The sequence below is a fragment of the Oreochromis aureus genome, linkage group 3, assembly GCF_013358895.1.
Source record: "Oreochromis aureus strain Israel breed Guangdong linkage group 3, ZZ_aureus, whole genome shotgun sequence".
NCBI classification, from domain to species: domain Eukaryota; kingdom Metazoa; phylum Chordata; class Actinopteri; order Cichliformes; family Cichlidae; genus Oreochromis; species Oreochromis aureus.
Window position 1 is genome coordinate 7301645 of NC_052944.1, and position 9546 is coordinate 7311190.

Genomic DNA, 9546 nt, shown 5'->3' on the forward strand with positions numbered 1-9546 from the left:
ACAGTGGCTGTCAACTGAGCGGACAATCATAATGAAGCAGTTCATTTTATTTTGTAGAGTCAAGCGGCTCGTGATATTATTGGCCACCAGATGGCACCAAAAACGACGGTGCTAAAAAGCTTTGAGTAATGAACCCTTTTTCTATACAAGCTTCAGTGTTTCAGAAAACTTAATTTGGCCATCACGAGTAACCAACTACCTCATACACATAAAACTTAGAGTGTATTCAAAGTAAATAAAGTTTATTTATTTATTATACAAACTTTAAAGAGCTAATCCCCCTGTGTCTCCTGCGGTAGCAAGATCACAATGCAATGACGTGTGCCACTGAAAATATATGAAGACATATGAGTTATTATTTGTCAGACTATATCAATTGCCCATTGATGATGGCTAAAGATTACATTGCTGTTTTCTGTGAAGGATATATTCCTGAGTCTCGTGACGTACTAATGAAAGCCCAGTAACAGTAAGGTCTGGTAGGGGTAGCTAGTCACAGGGATTTAAGGGATTTGTTCACTCTGCAAATTAAATGTTTTCATGATGAGGTTTAAAGTGAAACACCCATTTGGAGGATGCGGGCGTCGATCCCGCTACCTCTCGCATGCAAAGCGAGCGCTCTACCATTTGAGCTAATCCCCCTGTGGTTGCAACGTACACATGTCACATGATCTGTGGTGTTTCAGAGCTGCACATATGCAGTCCTGAGTACAGACACACCAGGGCTTTGCTTATGAACCTAGAACTGGGATTGCTCCTCTTTCCAAAAGTAGTTTAATGACATTTAGCTTCTAGTAGGGGTACCTGGTCACATGAACGTTTCAAATATTGTAAAGGCCATGCCCAGAATATCAAGTCAACACAGCACTTGAAATGATCTGTTACTTAGAAAAATGAATAAACTGCAATTGAAAAGTCTGGCTCATTGTCTTGAAAGGCAGAGTGCTCGTTTTGAATGGACAACTGTTCCTTGTTGCCCAAACTGCCACACTGCAAATTGGTTTTTATATATTTTTTCTTATCCAGGTAAGGAAATCCTGAAACATTTGTTCTCTTAAATTCTCTATAAGTAATTCTCTATATGATTACTTTGATTTCAGTTATCCAAAACTCCCTATACAGAATATCCAGTGAATGCAGCATTTGAAACGAACTTATACTTAGAAATCCCAAAAAGTTGATTCTGTTCATCTGGACGTAACGTTTTCAGTGGGAGAAATGTTTCGTCACTCATCCGAGTGACTTCTTCAGTCTCAGCTGACTGCAGGTTCCCCCAATCTTATAAACAGCACATTTGCATAATGAATGAAACTAGCACCACTGAACGAACAATGAGCTGGGAGGTCATTTCCTTAAACATGAGTATGCAGATCCTCATGACCACTGATCAATGGCCACTGATCAATGACCATGAGTACATTCACAGAGAGTTGGGGAATGGCTGCAATCACAGCATGGTAAGGTGGCGAAAGATGTACCCTTAGGCCCCCTCCTCGATTCAGAGATGATCTTTTCCTTTTCACGTAAGTGGCCTCCTTGACTCCTCGCTCAAACCAGCGTTCCTCCCTGTCCAGGATGTGTACATCCTCATCATTAAAAGAGTGTCCACTGGCCTGTAGGTGTAAATAGACTGCGGAGTCCTGGCCTGACGAGGCAGCTCTTCTGTGTTGTGCCATCCGCTTCGCCAGAGGTTGTTTGGTTTCCCGATGTATAAATCCGCAATCCTCATGGCACTTAACAGCGTGCAATATATTACTCTGTTTGTGTTGGGGCCCCGTCCTTGGGGTGGACCAATTTTGGCGCAGTGTGATTTGGGGTTTAAAAGCCACAGAGATGCTATGTTTATAAAAATACGTCTCAAATGTTCTGATACTTCTGATGCATACGGGATCACTACAGGTTTTCAAGAAGACAGCTGTCCTTCTCTCCTGGATCGGCTGGAGCTTTCTTTAGGTGCCTTCCCAGCTTTGACAAAAGTCCAGCTGGAGTAACCACATTTACTCAGGGCATTCTTGATGTGATGTTCTTCTGCTTCTCTGTTGGGACAGCGGTCTGTTGGGATGGTGTTCGCTCTCTGTTGTTGCGTCCTGATGACAACCAGTTTACGCTCCATTGGATGATGATAGACAAACAATAAATACTGATCCGTATGCGTAGGTTTACGGTACACATCAGCTTTTAGATGTCCCCCATTACTGATGGAAATGTCACAATCTAAGAAGGCTAACCTGCTACTTCAGACAGTCTATCACCCTCTTCCTGTAACCATTTCCTGGGTCCTAGGGGCTCATAAGTATTTTCGTCACTGAGCAGTGTCAAAGTGTTCTCATGATGGTCTTGCTGGTTTAGCAAAACTGTGCACCTACCTTTGTCTGCCTGAAGGACGATAATGTTGTTGTCATTACTAAGTGATGTGAGTGCCTTCCTCTCCTCCATGCTGATGTTGGATGCTGGGGCTTTGCTTTGCTGAGACCGGCCAAACGTCCGTCCGTAGTTGCTCTGCTTCCACGTCTGCAATGTTGTTCTTTCAAATTGCTCTTTCTGCATCCTTCTCTCTTCTGGCCGCTGAGGACACTCTTTGTATTTTGCTGTGGTTTCCGACGTACAACAAGTAATTCAAACTTCCTTTGTTGCCGGTTTTAGACTTCTCGTGCTGTGCTAGACGAGCCTTCTCGGTGAATTCAAACACCTTTTTAAGAGTATTGTCATCTAGAAGCATTATAAGTCTCTGTCGGATCCACTCCTCTTCAGATTTTAACACGTCGATGGTAAAACTTGTTTGCCTCACCCGCTCATTAAGCAGCTTTTAGCAGACTTTTAGGAGTAATCCTGTCTTGTCGGCATCTGAGGCTGAATCTCAGGTGGTTCCTGTAATCAGCCATCTTGCATGCTGTTTGATCATACTGACGTACTGATCTACTTACCTGGATGATTGAGCATGCATCAAGACGTTATACTTAGAAAGTGTTAGTACATTTGTGAACGCTACTCTTCAGTAGCGCTGGATGCTAAAAGAAGCAGTTGCCATCTTTCTGATGGTAAATGGCCTGCATTCAGATAGCGCTTTTACTCAGTCCCTAAGGACCCCAAAGCGCTTTACACTACATTCAGTCATTCACCCATTCACACACTGGCAATGGCAAGCTACATTGTAGCCACAGCTGCCCTGGGGCGCACTGACAGAGGCGAGGCTGCCGGACACTGGCGCCACCGGGCCCTCTGACCACCACCAGTGAAGGTGAACCACATTGAAGTTCACCTGTTTAAACAAATCTACATTTTATTATTTCAGCAGTACATGTGCAGCATTTTAGTGGCACATATAAACAGTACACAAAGTAAAAAGCTCTGTGAGTTTTCAGGTGAAATCCTTTTTAATTCCTAAGCTCTTCTATCTGTTATGAGCTGCACAGTGTTATAAAAGATACACAGAACACAGCCAAGACACAACATACCTGCATCTGTGATTTTCTAGCTTTTTGAACCAAAGAAAAGCAATGCATAACAGAACAATCAGATCCTTTCACTATATGGGGTTAAGTGTTTTTAAATTTATTTTGTCACCAATCTGCAGCTCTTTTATTTAGAAATGTCCAAAGAAATTAAGTCTGCTGAAAAATACAGAGAATATGATCTGTAAAATCAACATGCTTTTTTTTTCAGTTCAGTCTTACATTCACTGACTTTAAGAAAATTGCAATTTTTGTCCCTTTACTTCTTGTTTGTTAAGTTGGAAATGAAATGGCACAAAATCCAATTTGAATTTGAGCTGGAAAGAAAAGCTGAAGAAACTGCCACTTGGATGCTATGAAGATATACTGTAACTTTAATTAAAAACATGTTAAAATTACAAATAAAAAACATGTATAAATACTGTAGTATACTACAAACTGCCCTTTATTTTCTAAAAAACTAATGCCAGTACAAAATGATTTACTTAAAAAAAATTCAACCTTCTTTTGCTTGTTTTTATGGTTAACTTAACATATCGGTTTTTTAAAAGGAGATGACAAACAAACAGAGAGAAAAAATATGGAAGGAGTCAAGGGTGTTATCTTTGGCTGTTGTTTTATAAAGAAAGTAATAACTCTGGAGCCAAAGTGCTGAATCTGACGCCTCTAGAAGATAAATGAGAGACATCAGGCCCAAGCTCAGAGGCCTGGCCGCCACACAGTCGTACGGAAAGCTACAGATGTTGCTGTGCACAAAAGAGTGCGCAGCTGTGTATTTACTTTCATTTATGGACCTGTGAATGGGATGGAAATTATACAACTAAAATTCTGATTGGTTCCATTAATCTGTGGATAAATATATAACTAGAAATGTAACCATTTTGCATTTCAAATTTCTAACACTCTAAATCGGTTTATTAACTTTACTATGTCAAATTTGATTGGATCCTGTTTTAACTGCAAATTATTGTTGCTATAGGCATTTCCCCACTTTGGCAACTTTCTTTAGCAAATTTAATTTAATATATTTGTGAAATGTGAAGGATTACATAAGGTGGAGTCAGAAAAACAGCTCAGCGAGGCCATTTTTCATGCGTGATGAGGGTGTTGAGGAGGTCCAGTGTCATGGTGAGCTGCAGCATTTCACATTTCATTTGCTTTATCGCTTCCTGTGCTCGAAAAGAATTTCCACATATCCTTCTGCCTGATGTCTAAGAAGAATTTGAATGAGAATGAAATAATCTGCTGTAAAATTCAGCCAGGAGTTTACTCTGCAACGCACAACTATTTATGGAGATTTCTACAACAAAAAAATATCTCCATTATATGATATCGATGCAGGCAGTGTTTGTGTGGGAGTGGCTTAGGGCTGCAATCACAGACTGGATTCAGTGACATAGCCTGAAAAAGTGAAACAGTCTCAAACCTGCATTCTTTTTAATGGCCAGCAGGGGGTGAAAATATAAGTCTACAAGCCTATTTGCAGATCTTTAACCTCAGTGAACACTTTTTACCAGATTCACGGCTTCAGAGTATTTTTTTTTTAATATAGTACAATCTTTATTTTCTAAATTGTAGTTTCATTGAGGATAAAATAGTAAAGCAGGGCCTGCCTTTGGATGTGGTTTCTTTCTTCAGCATTGAGTTTCTCAGACAGATTCTCCCATGCTTTTCATGACTAGTTTCAAAAACACAAAACAGTAATGCCACTGGCCACAATGCTCACTTTTATATACAATCCAATGGTCTACTTTCCAGATTAAATTTATACAAATTTAGATTTTATGCAGAGTAAATAGAAAGTCAAAGATGCAAAGTGATGCAAATACAATATTTCAAATATTTTAAGAACAGGTAAAAAAAAAAACAACAACAACCCATCATGCTTGGCAGTAAAAGCCTGTGTGCAGTACAAACTTACTGCTGCTTGTACAGACCTGCAGCTGAAAGATTTACCTTTGCTTTAATGTAGAAAACAACAACAAAAGAAGATGTCAGTTATTGGTTGTAACTGTATTTGTGAAAGATACAAAAGGCAAAACTTTGGTCTGAACACTGTATTGTTGAAACATTTATTGGCATTAGTGATTTATCTAATGATTATTTGTTGTTGTTTCTTCTATAAAATATTAAAAAATACAAAATCCAGTCACACAGAAAGTTTAAGAAGATAATGTGAAGAGTTTTTGTTAATGTACTGATTAGCTGACAAACTATTTGACCTCTAATGTGTTATATATCATTAAATAGAATGAGCAACAATACAGATGTTTAATCGTTGTTGCATATATTAAAGTGATTATGAAAAAAAGCCCAGCAGCCCAGAGTTTTCATTGCCTTTCACTATTATGCAGACACGATGGAGGTATGTAATGTAATGCAGATGTCACATGTGATGATTTAATGTGATCAGCTAGCCAAAGAACACTGATACTGTATGCAGATGTAATCGATGACAGAAGGTATTATGTGGTGCATTCACAAGATTATGAGAAAACTTGACCTCTGACCTTGATCTTGAAGTCAAAGTAACTGTGATTTGAATTTGTGGAAAAATTTTAGTAGACACACCCACAGCATCAAGTTCGACACCATACATCAACTCATTCACAATCTCGGCACTCAAGTTTGTGAATGTGATAACTTGTGAATGTGATGATACACACAGCATCAGTTTGAAATTTAAAGTAACTTTAAAAGTGGCTGCATGACAAAGGATGACGTGTGCCGTTCCTTTTCTGGTACAATGACAGGTTTTGAGTGGCAGGAAGGATGAAGACTCCAAGTTTGTAATTTCCCTTGTTTCCACCCACTCATTGCCAAATCTTTATTTTCTCCTGCTTTCATCCATGTCATTAAAATTTGTCATCTTTAATTTTCTTGGTGTTTAAATGTTGTTTTATCTCATTTGTTCACCTTTTTCTTATTTTCTGCCTTGTCCAATCCCTGTGTTCTCATGTTATTCTCTTTGTTAATTTGTTTTCGTTTGGGTCTTTTTAAATGTTGCTTTTGTTTTGTTATAATTTTTTTCCACATGCATCTAGTTCTTGTTTCCTCTTCGTATTTCTCATGTTTTTGAGATTTTCTTGTTGTATTTTGTTTTTTGTTTCATGCTGTTCTTTTGTGCATTTTTTCCTCATTGTGTTTCCCCTCACAGAACCAAAACTGATTTCTAAAGAAATACAATTTAAGTATCAGCTTGAACACGAGCCTTTCATCATTTTAAGAAAACTTAACCTGTTAGATTGACCTTGAGGTCCTTTGAGATTACTGAAATTTAAAATCACCTGAGATTGTTAATAGATAAACACGGTATCAGTTCCTACATCACCTCATTCACAAACTTGTTTGTCTATGCCACCATTATCAGCCTTTTAGGACTGAGGGGTAAAAACTTGTTGGTTCTATTAAATTTAGTATGAGCAGCTTTCATATTTAACATTTCATAAGTTGAGTTTGTATTATCATCACAATAATGAGTAGGGCATAAATGTTTTATAAACAATGTGTCCTGTTTCATTTACATTTCACTCTTTGACACTTTATATCGATTAACATGGAAGAACCAAATGGAAAAGGTATATTGTTTTATTTCATGTTTATTTATTTAAAAATGAAAGCAAAGATAACATGCAGAGGTCTTCCTCCAGCGAGCTCTAACTCACGGCGAAAAAGTTAAGTCCACTGGTGATGAAAGCGTCATGAAATCTGGAGGGAACGTCCAGCTTTCCACGCCAGCTGTGATGGATGCTTACAAGCGGGTGAGATGGATATCAGAGTGCAGGAGCCCAGGAACAGATCCAAGACCTGAAACACAAGGAGAGTGGAAAGAAAGCGTTGTGAAATCTGGAGGAAACCTCCAGGTTTCCACGCCAGCTGTGATGGATGCTTACAAGTGGGTGAGATGGATATCAGAGTGCAGGAGCCCAGGAACAGGTCCAAGACCTGAAACACAAGGAGATTGGAAAGAAAGCGTTGTGAAACCCGATGTCAAATAGCAATGCCAAAATAGATTCCCTGCTGTGATGTCAAATATCAATACCAGACTTGTCTCTCTGCTGTGATGTCAAATATCCATGCCAGATTCGCCTCTCTGCTGTGATGTCAAATATCAAAACCAGAATCATGATTTTGCTGTGATGTCAACAATTAATTCCAGACTCGACTCTCTCCTGTGATGTCAAATATCAATGCCAGACTCGCGTCTCTACTGTGATGTCAAATATCAATACCAGACTAGTCTCTCTGCTGTGATGTCAACAATTAATTCTAGACTCGCGTCTCTGCTGTGATGTCAAATATCTCACACGGGGTGTGTCTGACGTGAATTATGAGTGATCGCCAATGTCAGGGCGTGACTGTTTTGTGACTTATCAGCAATCGCCACTCGCACGCCGTGCTTGTTATGTGACATATGAGCAATCGCCAGTAGTTGGGCGTGTCTGTGACAAAATTTATCAGCAATCGCTGCTCACACGGGGTGTCCGACGTGAAGTATGAGTGATCGCCGATCACAGGGCGTGTCTCTGACGTGACTTATCAGCAATCGCCGCTCGCCGGGCGTGTCTGTGACGTGACGTATTAGCGATCGCCAATGTCAGGGCGTGACTGTGACATAACTTATCAGCAATCGCCGCTCGCCGGGCGTGTCTGTGACGTAACGTATTAGCGATCACCAATGTCAGGGCGTGACTGTTTTGTGACTTATCAGCAATCGCCACTCGCAGGCCATGTTTGTTATGTGACGTATGAGCAATCGCCAATAGTTGGGCGTGTCTGTGACATAACTTATCAGCAATCGCCACTCGCCGGGCGTGTCTGTGACGTAACGTATTAGCGATCACCAATGTCAGGGCGTGACTGTTTTGTGACTTATCAGCAATCGCCACTCGCAGGCCATGTTTGTTATGTGACGTATGAGCAATCGCCAATAGTTGGGCGTGTCTGTGACATAACTTATCAGCAATCGCCACTCACACGGGGTGTGTCTGACGTGAAGTATGAGCTATCGCCGAGCACAGGGCGTGTCTCTGCTTTGATGTCAAATATCAACACCAGATTCTACTCTCTGCTGTGATGTCAAATATCAATACCAGACTTGTCTCTCTGCTGTGAGGTCAAATATCAATGCCAGATTCGCCTCTACTGCCATTTCAAATATCAATACCAGATTGCTCTCACTGCTGTGATATCACATATCAATAACAAACTCGCGTCTCTGCTGTGATGTCAAAAATCAATGCCAGACTCGCGTCTCGAATGTGATGTCAAATATCAATACCAGACTCGCGTCTCTGCTGTGATGTCAAATATCACTGCCAGAATCATGATTCTGCTGTGATTTCAAATAGCAATGCAAGAGTAGATTCCCTGCTGTGATGTCACACATCAATTCCAGGTTCGTGTCTCTGCTGTGATGTCAAATATAATAACAAACTCGCGTCTCTGCTGTGATGTCAAAAATCAATGCCAGACTCGCGTCTCGAATGTGATGTCAAATATCAATACCAGACTCGCGTCTCTTCTGTGATGTCAAATAGCTCACACGAGGTGTGTCTGACGTGAAGTATGAGTGATCGCCGATCACAGGGCGTGTCTCTGACGTGAACTATCAGCAATCGCCGCTCGCCGGGCGTGTCTGTGACGTAACGTATTAGCGATCGCCAATGTCAGGGCGTGACTATGACATAACTTATAAGCAATCGCCGCTCGCCGGAGGTGTCTGTGACGTGACGTATTAGCGATTGCCAGTTTCAGGGCGTGACTGTTTTGTGACTTATCAGCAATCGCCACTCGCAGGCCCTGTTTGTTATGTGACGTATGAGCAATCGCCAATAGTTGGGCGTGTCTGTGACATAACTTATCAGCAATCGCCACTCACTCGGGGTGTGTCTGACGTGAAGTATGAGTGATCGCCGATCACAAGGCGTGTCTGTGACGTGACTTATCAGCAATCGCCGCTCGCCGGGCGTGTCTGTGACGTGACTTATTAGAGATCGCCAATGTCAGGGCGTGACTGTGATGTGACTTATCAGCAATCGCCACTCACACGGGGTGTGTCTGACGTGAAGTATGAGCTATCGCCGAGCACAGG

General features: G+C 40.9%; 1 non-coding gene across 1 annotated transcript; it reads right to left on the reverse strand.

Annotated features, from left to right (window-relative positions):
• Positions 1 to 569: 569 nt before the first annotated feature.
• Positions 570 to 642, reverse strand: trnaa-ugc. Its single transcript has one exon. It is a non-coding gene; the product is annotated as a tRNA-Ala (tRNA).
• Between the last annotated feature and the right edge of the window lie 8904 nt (positions 643 to 9546).